Below are 13,597 nucleotides of genomic sequence, written 5' to 3' on the forward strand. Positions count from 1 at the left end.
TGCAGAAAAGAATTAGAATAGGTTTCTTTTCTGTGAATTCTAGTGGCATACCTTCCAGTATGTATATCCTTGTACAAATGGACATCTAGATAGTTTATATGGTCTGAATTAGTGACCCAGGTAAATTGTAAAAACGTGGTTGTGGCATTAAGCTATTCTAAAAACTCATCAAGTTCAGAAGAGGACCCGTTCCAAATGAAACTAATGTCATCTTGATACCTATAGTACAACTTAAAACAAGAGTGGAAATGTGATTTAAATAGAAAGTTCCTCTCCCAGCATGCCATGACCATGTTCGCAAATGCCTCACCACAAGCTGATCCCATGGCCACTCCAATTGTTTGCAAAAAGTATCTGTCATTAAAGGAGAAGTAGTTGTTTTTAAAACAATTTCCAACAATTCTAAAATTAGGTTAATCTTCTCCTGGTCTACTTTGTGTTCTAATAACAAGTCACAAACCCATTCTAGGCCGATACTTTGTGGAATGACAGTATACAAATCTCTGACATCTGTTGTGACCATTATGTCATTCACATTGTAATCAGTTCTGTTGACCTGCTCTAGAAAGGTCCAGGAATTCTTGCAAATTTGGTGTTCCTTTTGCAGTATTTTCTTAAGCTCATGGTCTAAATGTTGGGCACAGGCCATTGTGATGGAATCTCTACCATCCACCAAGGGTCTCATAGGAGGGTCTGAGAGACCCTTGTGGATCTTAGGGATGCCAAAAAACACAGGAACTCTTGGACTAATAATGTTCAAATAGTTGTATAAAGAAAGGTCAATCCTTCTTTCCAAAAATATGTCTGTTATTTGGCCATAAATTTTCCTGTATGCAGTGTTTAACTGATTTAGGGAAACCTCTGTGTAGTTCGTGTATATGTTGAAGCATCCATAATTACCACCCCTCCCCCCTTATCAGGTTTCATGACTCTCACATCTTGTTCCTGCAACACTGATAACCTGTCATGCTCACTTTGGTTCATATTATCAAAATTGTGAGCCGGCCATTGTTTGCACTTATTTAAGGTGTTTAAATTATATAGGTCAAGCTCACATAGTTTCTCATATGTTGCAAGCATAGGGTGTAAAGGGGGGTTGTAGGTGGAACTCATTCTAAAGATGCTACCAGTACTAACATTAGTTTGTGAAATGGTATCTTGCAATAAACATCAACTTCCTCAAAAAAATTTTAAGGTCCATCAATGTGTCTATAACATTAAACTTACGAGTAGGTACAAAAGTCATGCCCTTTGAAAGTAAGTTGGCCGTAGCCTCATCAATGCATAAAGCAGAATAGTTGTAAACTGCAAAGTCCTTCTGGTGGTTGAAAACTACTGTGTAAGCATTAGTACCCTGTTCTAAATCATCATTTACCTCCAAAAGTCTATTAGTGAAAAGTTCAGTGCAATTATCATAGACACAAGAAAAATCTACTGGAAAACTTAAGTCCTCCAGTTTTTGTTCTTTGACCTGGCCCCTTGAAATCCCAAAGGGTGAAACTCTGACTGGGGTTGTTGCCTGTTATTATGGTAGCCCTTGTTTCTGATTCTCTCACTCCTCCTGAGCTCTGGAAATTCCTTGTCATAATTCAAAATCACTTTGTCAGACCTTTCAAACCTAAGTTCATTATTGTCCATCAAGTCAGGGGGAAGAGGTGGTGCATTCCTACCTTCCACAGGCAGGCCTTTAGACCTTTTGTAAAAACCAGGAGGTTTCGGATAGACAGTACCATTCGCATAATCATTAACATCCCTATCCAGTTTTGTTAATTTTCCAACCTTTAGCTTTGTAATGTGCTGGTCTATGCTAGTGTATGTTCTGTAGTGTTCAAACAGCATGTCATTACCCTGTCCTCATGTATGGCTTTGTCTAGAGTTGCAAGTCCATTGAAAAGTAGTTCTAAATCATTGTTGTTATGCTTTATCAAAAGCTCTAATAATTCTAATCCACATTTATCAAACAGTTTAATCAAGTCACAGTAAAGGGTGGAATTATGTTCCAGCCCTGTAGGGCAACGCCACACTCTTAGACCTTTGGGAGCCACTTGTAGCCTTGTGCATTCCCTCAGGTAGGCATTCTCAAGTTGTAGCTTTTTACAACATGATAATTTAAAATCAAAGTCATTTAGCTAACCTTCTAAAGAAGGAGCATTTTGTTCGGTGTTGTTGTTATTAAAAGATAGCCCAGCCTGTAGCCACTCCTTGAGCTGAGGAATATTGTTGTTAAATCCTTATACTTGTCCATTCGGTGCTGCTGCTTTCTGAAAGCTACTGCTTTCAGTTTCCCAAACTTCCAACATGCGCAAACGGGTTTCGTTCGCATGTCTAGGTACTGCATCCAAAAGTGAGATGGAAGCAAGGCATTGGGGAGTAATATTAAAATTTGTAGACTGCTCACTGGTTTCTCTGTGTGAGTCTAAATGCTCAGTGGTGTTGGCTCTACTGGTGAGACCAACATGTTGATACAGATGATCCATGCATTGGGTGAGCTGCAAAATTAAAGCAGTTAAGTACCCGATCTCTGTTTCTGTTCCTTCTGTTCCTTCTTGTACGTGATCCATTAGTCATGAACTAGAGGCCTCTATACTGCCAGAAGCCATGAAGGACAAACTGCAGAAATGAGAAATGCCAAAAACAAACCAAATAAAAGTAAAAACACTGGCAGAAAAGTCCCAAAAAGCACCAGACACAAGATGCTATTTAAAAAACTGTAGTTTAATGTTGAATAAAAACAAAAAAAGTAAAATCTGTGAGCGCTTTCGTTAAAACAATGCTAACTTCATCAGACAAAAACTGATATGCACAATAACCATTTAAGTACATAATGGATCAATCTGATTGGGCACAGAGAAACAGCTGAAGTGTTACTAAAAGAAAAGAACATAACATGTAGTTAACACTTTAGTGACTGTTGCTACAACCTTAAACATTTGAAAAGTAAATGTATATGATTCTAAAAGATGTCAATATACACAAACATATTATTCATTCTGTCTAAGAAAAAAATAGAACTCAGTTAAGAACCTAATATTGGTGTCCTAAAAATCAGACCTTAAAGAATAGCCAAAGTAAACCTAGACTAGTAAAGGAAATAGGAAATTAACCCTGGGGATCACCTCTGTGGCTCTGCTCGACAGGGGCACAGGAAAATAATTTTCTTGGGTGGCGAAAGCCAAGGTACCTTTTTGGCTCGGCTTGTATACGGCCGATAGCTTAGTACCTACCTATGAACCAATGAACAAAGACGGGGTGGCAATCTCACTGCAATGGGTCACCATCAGTGTGATACAGCTATAAATCTACAGGGGTACAACCTACACACTCTGTTGCTGCAAGTGTATGTTGCAGGTAAGCATAATACTGAGAACTGCTTTTACCATGTACATCTCTGTCATACCACCCAACATTTTACTGCAAGAAATCTGATAAAGCCTTAAATACTGGGGGAATAAAGTCCCAAAAAATAGAGACAGATTTAAAATATTGCTCTACTAAACTTAGAAAGTTGCTAAAATAGCAGGATTTTGTGTTAGGATGCATTTTTGAAGGATATGAGATCTGAAATTCAAATGTATGTTATTATTTAGTGACTTCAATCCTTAGTGATTTGCCAGAAAATCACAAATTTTATGAGGAGCAGTCCAAAAATATAACAATAAAATATGGACATTCCGCATAAATCTGGGCAGTTCACAGGTATGATCTCTGTGACAAAAGACTATGCACAGGCTAGTATTCAAATAAGTCTGACAGTGCTGCAATATCCCTTTACCACAGTACTGGAGGTAGCTGTGTGCCTCCTGTGGGATTTAGCCTGTGCAATAACTGCTAATCTGTTGTCAGATCATGCTTTGTGTTGCTCATATAGGTCTGCTGCTGCTTCTTTCCGATGTGTTCTGGTGACTGACATGGCAGATCAGCTATAAACAATACTAATGCATATTACTTTGCAGTATATATATATATATATATATATATATATATATATATATATATATATATATATATATATATATATATATATATATATATATATAAAACAGAGGTCGACTAAGTTTAGTCGAGTTGCATGGTGCACTCGAACTTTTAGCAAGAGAAGTACCGAGACTGTGGAGGGAGGTCGCACTTCAGTGAGGAACAGGGAATTAACCCATTTCCTCACTGTAGTGTGATCACGAAGTTGGTATATTTAATGTGCAGGGTGTGTGGGGGGGTGCAGTCCCCCACATGGGGGTTGCAGAGGGGTGTAGTCTCCCTTGCAAAATAGTAGAATTAACGTACCTTTGAATGTAGAGTTCAATGGTACATTACTGTGCATAGCAGGAGGTGAGTGATTTCGCCTCCTGCTATGTCGAATACATCGAATCATGGAGGTTGATGTATTCAGTTTTGCTGTGGTTTACTATTTGGAATTTTGGATTCAGCATTTCAGTTCGACATTGTCAACGATCAACCAAAGTCGCGGTGGTGATCTATCAAACAAGAGTGAATCCGTAGAATAGAAATGGATTATTCAGCTACAAGCTGACAACCCCCCGGGTTTGAACAGCAAGGTATCGATAAAACATTTCCTTAAAGCAAGAGCTCTGAAACATCGTTAGCCCTTGCTGTTAATATGATAAAATCAATTTTTTGTCATGATGTTCTATGACTATATTTATATCTCTCAATTATGCATTTGGTAGCATATGCGTGTCACACAGTTTACACACCATCCTATCCTTATTTTTGTTAACAATACATTGTGTCAGGCAGTTTTTATTAGTACCATATAATAGCCATACTAGTTCAACTACTTCTGTCTTTAGACTTTCACACAGATTGACTGCCTTGTTTTTTCATTATTGTCCATGCTGATATAGCAAGGAATCAGCAGGATGTTTTAGACATGTGTTGCTGCTCTTATAAATGCTGCTATTTATTTGTATAATAATCTGTTTTTATGCATGTACATGTGTTGTTTTTAGGGCTGCAATAGTTTGATAGTGTTTAACATTGTGGATGTGAGCTGCTTTCAATTGCCAGCACAAAGCGAGTCTATTTTGCACTGCAGTATGGAATTCAAATGTACTGACCTTTCCCTTACTTCTAGACTTGTACTTGATTGGCTGCTGTAACATTTCAATAGTCATCTGTTACATTGTGTTTAACATGGTCTGATGAAGCAGAGTTTGTTATCCGTGAAAGTGCTTACCTGTTTGTACTTTTTAGAATAAAAGAATCAACAAAACAAAGCAAAGATCGTATTTGTCCTGTTTGGAACCTCTGTGGTTGTTTTTGCTGATCAGCCAAAGTTGATTTGAAATTTCCATATCAAACCTATGTATATATATATATATATATATATATATATATATATATATATATATGTATATATATATATATATATATATATATATATATATATATATATATATATATATATATATATATATATATATATATATATATCCAGATAAGTCTAGATAGAGCTGGTGTCTATGACTTGCTATGTTTCAGAGAAGGACAGCAATGATGTAAGGTGAAAATCAATTTTTTCACTCAATTCTAACATGTTGTATACATTTGCTTATACATGTACTGCAGGCTATGCATATATGAGCACTGTGCTACATCATGGCATTAATTTTTCTAGTTGTAACTTATAGTCCCATGAGTCATGACATGAATCTCAGGGCTCCATTTTTATTTTTATTTGTATTTTTATTCTATATTGGTATAGATTTGCAATGCTGCCTGCTGATTCTACCGCCTCAAGGGGAGCACTTATTTGGAGTGTTAAGAAGGGAAAAATTATGTTATTTCATCTACACAGCAAATACAAGTAGTGCCCAATGGGACCATATGTGGGATTATTTCATATGGTCAATGCCTGGTATGACCTGGTACAACAGATAACAAGGGTGACTGGCATTCCTTGTAACACTTAGCAGTGTAACCGACACTACCGTGGCCACATTGAAGATCTCTGGGCATGAGAGGCAGAGCTGAGGCAGGGAAACCATGAATGAAGTAATAAGTACCTATCACATTCTGCTATGTGTCACACACCACTGTTAATAACCTTTTTTTCCTGTCTTTTGCAGCTCTGTTTGTAATTGGATTTTATTTCCTCTGACAGATTCCGGAATATACCATGGTGGCTGTTGTGGCTGACTGACTGTATCATGTTTGTTGTATTTGGTTAGCTGGGTATTGTTGGGGAGCTGAGCTATGCTGTTTTGTGGGATAGGGCACACAGCACTGCATACTGGGAATTTTGGTCAAAATGTTATGTCTGTGCTTAATTGCACATACGTATGGTAGTTTAGCTGCTTCTGTTCAATTGTACCTGCATGTTGTGGTGTAGAGTGATGCCCTAGCTGTGAGCACCCTATCCAACTTCTGCTTCATTGTACAGTAACATCAGACTGTGGCTGTAGGCACCATTCCAGGCCTTTGCTTGCTTGAACATATATCTGGATGTGTAGACTTGCATGGTGGTTACACCTGTAAGGTGTGTTTTGCATACTCTGCTTGTCTTTCAGTATGGCCAGGAAGAGAGTGAGAAGGGATTGCTGATAGCTGCCGCAGAAAGCAGCAGAGACTTATGGAACAGGTGGTGGGGTAGTGGCATCATATTTCCACACCTGCACTATGTATGGTGTACTAAATGTATGTCCTCACTAACAAAACCCCTTCCTTTATCTTTCTTTTATGTCTATCTACTAGGTCTCAATGGTCCATCCGAGTAGCAGGCACATCAGCTGCCACCTGCTGACATGCAGGCCAAGCCAACAACTGAAGGGACTGAGTGGGGTATGACTGCCTCTCTATAAGACAGTTCCAGCCCATCCCAATCACCCATCATAGTTTAGCTGGGTCTGGAGAATGTGCTAGAGGCAGCAGTTGACTGTGTGATGGCATGCTGGATAGATATCATGTATAAAACATTCCTGCAGTGGATAGGCATTCTGGATAGACATCTTGCATCAACCCCACCTGCAGCGAATATAGAACTCAGTGCAATAGTTTGACATTGCCATCAGGCCACAAGAGGTAGGTGTCGACCATGGTATTGGCACCACAGATCCAGGACAACAATCTATCGGTCCCAGAAATGTCCATCTCAGCTGGTTGGCAGCTCACGTGTTACCCGTACACCATGCTATCCACAGCCATTTCTCAACACTCTCATTGCATGTGTATACATTATCTCTCGATTTGTGTATCCAATCCAAACCTGTACATTTGTATTGTTCCATACAATTCTATGTCCCTACTGCACTTCTGTCCTCCTCCCCTTCATACCTTTTACCCCTCCTTTCTTCCCTTCTCTCTCGCTCTCCCTATATATATATATATATATATATATATATATATATATATATATATATATATACAGGTCTACTTTTTCTTATCAAAAGCTCATCCTTTCGAAAAGTAAAAGTACGAGCCCAATTACACAAAAGTGCACTTAAACAAAAGTGCACTTTTGCGACTACCGGTTCAACAAACCAGTAAAATTACAAAAAAAAAAATAAAAAATCACTACAAAGACATTTTTGCAGGGGGGCAAGTCCCCTGCACCCCCCCATGTGGGGGCTGTGCCTCCCACACCCCTGATACTTTATACACACTAACTCCAAGATTGCACTACAGTGAGGAAACAGGTATATTCCCTTATCCCCACTGTAGCATGATGTGGTGCTGCAATGTCTTTTTTTTAATATTACCGGTTTGTTGAACCGGTACTTGTGAAAGTGCACTTTTGTTTAAGTGCACTTTCGTGTATATGGGTTCGGACTTTTTCTTTTCGAAAGGATGAGCTTTTGATAAGAAAAAGTAGACCCATGTATATATACACACACACACACATACACACACACACACACACACACACACACACACACATATATATATATATATATATATATATATATATCTATATAGGGGTCTATGTCAGAAGACTGAAAGTTCAAAGACTGAAAATTAAAATATCTAAAACTCAAAATATTGAAAATGCTTTTAATGCAGGAGGCAAGCCACCTTGAACTCCTCACACCCCCTACTAATTATATATACCAACTCCAAGGTCGCACAGCACTGCAGAAAGGGCAAATTCCATTTTCGATATTCTGAGTTTTAGATATTTTGATTTTCAGTCTTTTGAGCTTTCAATATTCTGAAGGGGATCCATATTTATTTTATTTTATATATTTATTTAACGTTTGTTAACCAAGAAAGTACTACTTGGACAGAGCCTATTTTCAGTGGAGGCCCAGGGAGAAATGCTCTAGATGCATATCTTTGGAATGTGGGAGGACCCTGGAGTACCCGGAGGAATCCCATGCAAATGCTGGGAAGACATGCAGACTCCACACAGAAGGCACCCCAGCTGAGTATCAAACCGGAGAATTTGCTTGGCATCCATTGACTAGACATTTACATCTGCACACAAGAACATGAAAGTATTAAAATTATTCAGTGAATGTAGCGATCAAAATTGTCTTCTGCAAAAATCCCATGTGCAAAATAATGCACAACCAAAATCTTCGCATAATATAACTTTCATCAAATAAAGTGCGTCCTTCAGAGTTGAGTATTTAATAACATAGATCATGAGGAGACTGGTGCATTCCACAATGGTCTGCATGCATTGTGTTTATGTTGTGATTTTTTTCACATGTAATACTCACAATAGTCTACATGCATTGTGTTTATGTTGTGATTTTTTTCACATGTAATACTCAGAGTAAATCAATCAGAAACAGTATTTATTTATTTATTTTATTTTATATTTGTTGACCGGGATAGTCTGACTGGATACATGTCCATTTTCAGCGGAGGCCCAGGGAGAAAAGCTCCAAGATAATACACATTGAACATTTAGTAAATGCTAGTTTCAAGCAGAATACAGTCATAAGCAATACCAGCATTTAGCACATATAGTACTTATTATAAAACACTTCACAAAACATAACATTATTTTCAAAGTTAAACATACATAACATTACATTCAGGTTTAAGACACACTGAGCAGCAGTTATACAATTGTCCCTTCCTGAAATGGAGTGGTAGAAAAAAGTTAGAAGAAGTTGAAGGTAAGGCACCTAAGATATAGAGAGGTCACTAGTCGCGGTTAGCGCAAGGACATAACCAATGAGTTTTGAAGTATTTCTTGGGTTTGTTTTTGAATTGACTTAGTGAGGGTTCTAGGGTCAAGTCAGCTGGGAGTCTGTTCCATATTTTTCCAACAGAGTTGGCAAACAGAGAGTCCCCAGCTGAGCAGTTGGATTTGCATGTTTGAACTAGGAGTCTAGTGGATGATACTTTTTATCATTACTTTCATGTAGCTGTCATACTGCAGTGGTGGTGCTGTGGTAGCGTTGTCGCCTCACAGTATGACGTTGTCCTGTTCGATTCTCAGCTAAAGCATCTTCTGTGTTGAGACATGCGTAAATGGGCGTACCATCGCTGAAGGTTGTGCGTCAGAGCTGGAACTCTACTGCCAATCATTAGCGGACGAGTTCTGCTGTGGTGACTAACCGGATACAACAACAACTTTCATGTAGCTGTCCTGTAACCTTTACAGATAACAGGAAAAGCTCAAACAATTAAACTGCTGTCAATCAGATATGAAATGACAGATTTATTTTAATTTGTAGTGATAGTCTACAATTCTAACACATTTAAAATGCTAAAGTCAGCTGTGGTTACAGTCCTGTGTATAACATGACCTTTGAATGGTATGCATCTTCATATCTTTCCATTAAAAAGCAGAAAACAAGTTAGAAATGACTACGGTTCTTCCTACAAAATGGAAGGATTCCCCAGAGCGTCTTTTCTTCTCTACAGAGTGCATACTTTGATTACAAAGTCATATAGCATTGCAAGAAGACTGCAAAACAGGCTGTGTCTTCGAGTAGAAAGCGATCCTCCTGTAATGAAAAATCACAAACTGAGGACTCTGATGCTTCCTGTGGAGAGGTAAGCCCTAGCACTAATTAGAATTCAACATCATTTTTTGGAAGAACATGTGCTTATGGTAATGCAGGTTATGATGCGATACCTCAACTACATTAAGTAAGCTTATTTCCAGCATCTGCCAGTCCTTTTTTGCTGCTCCTAAATTTTGGATCTTGGCCCTTGCTGTTAAAAGTAAAAATTTCGGCACTCAAATTTCATATATGAGAAATTTATTGTCTCTCTACTTGTAGCTATTCATCTACGGAGTGACAGAAAGAGGAATCTTGTGACATGAGGAGAAAGGTCTCGACCCTTGAGCCATTGTGTCTGTGCTTTAACACTATTAAGTCTATAACACCTTTTTTGTATACTTGCAGTTCACACCCATACCTCCTTATGGCATCCAGAACACTTTTGGGTGTGGCTTCTTTAACTAAGTGACTTACCAGCTAGTAATAGGCGGGTCTATATTATATGTCTGAAGATTTCTAACTTCGAACACCATATTATCAACACCATATGGTCGAAGTTAGAAAACTTCAAACATACATAAAAAAAAACAAACAAACTGTTGGCTCTTCCTTTCACACCCCTAATTTAACTATAGCAACTTAAGCTCCTCCTGCCCCCCCCACCCGGCTCTTTAACTATAGCAACTCTGAGATTGCACTACAGTGCGGTAAAGATAAATTTCCCTTTACCACACTGTATTGCAGTCTCGGAGTTGGTATAATTAAAGAGTGGGGGGTGTGGCGGTGCAGGGGCACTTGCCCCCCACTTAACCCATTACTTTCTTTTTTTATGTTATTTTATATGTTCAAAGTTTTCTAACTTCGACCATATGGTGTCGATCATATGGTGTTCGAAGTTAGAAATCTTCGGAAATATAATATAGACCTTAATAGGCATTATAAGAAAGGGTAAGGAGTTATTAACAAAATGACACTAAGATTGTTAGTGCAGGATGTGGTGCCACTTATTATTCATAGTTTTCCTATTTATGTTCATATTTTCATAACTAAGACATGCATTTTATTAAGGTGTATGGTGTGAAACCCCAGTGTGGGAGACAGGATAATTAACTGCAAATGCTGGTTTGTATCACACTATACTGGAAATATTGCTAATTGTTTGCTCATAATTAAGAAAATAAGCAATATTTCCATATGTTCTTAATACTTCAAAAGCCACGTAACTTACAAACTGTTGCATGACATTAGGTGAAACCTTAGATGTTGTTGAAGAAAATGTTAATATTTGCACTGTAAGCTGCACATCTTGACAAGATATCCAGTATTATTTGTGTTGCTAATTATACAATTAAACATATGTTTTCATATTTCTGTAAATAACTTGGTAAACATGCACTTATACAGGAATCTCTTGTAGCCACGTGAAAGCTTATTTCTGTTTAACAAAAATGTTCTAACAATATATGTCTTGGTTGTAGAGTTTTCAAGATAAGACAATTTGTTTGTGAAAGCCTATAAAAAATATAATTTGTTGCTTACATGCATTGTAATATATTACAGTATTTATGGAAAAGACTATTAATGCACTGACTATTATCACTGCAAGGAATATCTTTTACTGATAACCTTGCTATTTGTACAGTTTTAATATCTTGTATTGCTCACAGTATATTTTCATTTGTTTATCTTATGTTTTTTTAATGAAGAAATAATATATACCAACCTCAAAATAAACCAAAACAAAACCATCAACATAATTGGATACTACTTCCCACCTGGCCAAACATCCCTCCACTAGAAAACCTCCTCAGCTGGTCTACCCACCATCTCCCCCAAGAAACTATCATTTTAGGTGATTTCAGTATTGACTGGCATTCCTGTTCTGGCAACCATCCAACCCATCATGTAACCTTCATGGCTTCACCCAACTAGTCCAGTCGCCAACAAGGATAAATACAAACTCCAGCAAGCACACTACCCTTGACTGGATACTAGTCAGTAAGAGCCCCCAGTCATATATAACAGGCTGCTTATCAGATAGCCTCAGTGATCACTCCCTAACATTCGTACTCAAAAAATACCTATACCAAGCTAAACCTGTCATCTACCGTCAAATACGTAAAAAACTAAACTTTAACCCACTCACATTCATCTCATCCCTCAAAGAATGTAACTGGCATCCTCTAAAGTACCTCAGCCTTGATGACACAGTTGAATTTTTTAATACTACCTTCCTGAGCATCCTTAATTACCATGCCCCCATAAGACTTTCCAGAATCAAAGCACAACCCTCCCCATGGTTACAGAAAACCACTAAGTCAGAAATGAAAAACAGGGATAAAGCCTTGGAGCACTGGCACAAAACCAAAACCCCCTCAACTAGACAGAAATTCCTAGAACTACACAATAGAGTCAAAAAGCTAATAAAACAGGACAAATTCCAATACTACCAGTCTGCCCTAGACTCCTCTCAACACAGCCCCAAACAATTCTGGTCCTCCATAAACTCCATCCTCCACCCAGGTAAAGTCAGTACCCCTCCTCCTAACATCCCTCACTCCTCAGAAAATATTGCTACCTCATTCAACACACACTTCACACAAACCATACTATCACTAGCTAAACAACACAACCCTCCCTCCAACCCACACCTTCAACTAGTAATCTCCACACTGCCTTCTCTTTCTCTCCTGTACCTACCTCCAACATAAAAAAAACTCTTAACTAAACTTAAGCCCACCAGATTAGCAGCAGACAACCTCCCAAGTGAATACCTACAAATCGCAGCTGATGCTCTGGCCTACCCAGTATCCATCTTGATTAACCGATCTCTGTCAGAAAGTTATGTTCCCACACTGTGGAAAGTATCACATATAATTCCCCTCCACAAAGGCGGACTCTCCACAGAACTAACCAATTACTGCCCCATAGCTATTCTCTCTCCACTCTCCAAAATACTAGAGAGATGCATACACTCCCAGGTCTCAGACTACCTCCTTACTAACAACCTCCTTTCCAATACTCAACATGGTTTCCAACCAAACCATAGCACCACCACTGCCTTACTCTCCTTTACTAACACTATCCTTCAGCATAAAAACAATGGCTATCCCACCTCTGCTACTTTCCTAGACCTATCCAAAGCATTTGACATGGTCCCACACAAACAATTTATCTCTGTCCTCAATAACCTATCCTTCTCACAACCGGTCACCAACTGGTTTCAGAGTTACCTGTCTGACCACCAACAATCCGTTGTATGGCAGAATGACATATCTCCCCAACTACCTGTCTCCATAGGGGTTCCCCAAGGATCCATCCTTGGACCCCTACTCTTCTCTGTTTTCACCAATAATCTAGCCTCTGCCACCAAACATGGCACACTCATACAATATGCAGATGACTCAACCATCATCTGCTCAGCTCATTCCCTACCCAAACTGCAAAAAGTCACACAGGAAGCCTCTGCTGAAACTTGGTTATCTGATGCCCAATTAATACTCAACCCAAACAAAACTAAACTATTCATCTTCCAACCTACCAAACATACTCAAAACAACTCTCACTTTAACATCACAGCAAAAGACAACACCACTATATACCCAACTGAACACACCAAATTGCTAGGAGTGGAAATAGACAATAAACTAAAATTTGACATTCACATATCCTTGACC

Source organism: Protopterus annectens, chromosome 2.part1 (assembly GCF_019279795.1).
Source record: "Protopterus annectens isolate FY-2018-M chromosome 2.part1, PAN1.0, whole genome shotgun sequence".
Taxonomy (NCBI): Eukaryota; Metazoa; Chordata; order Ceratodontiformes; family Protopteridae; genus Protopterus; species Protopterus annectens.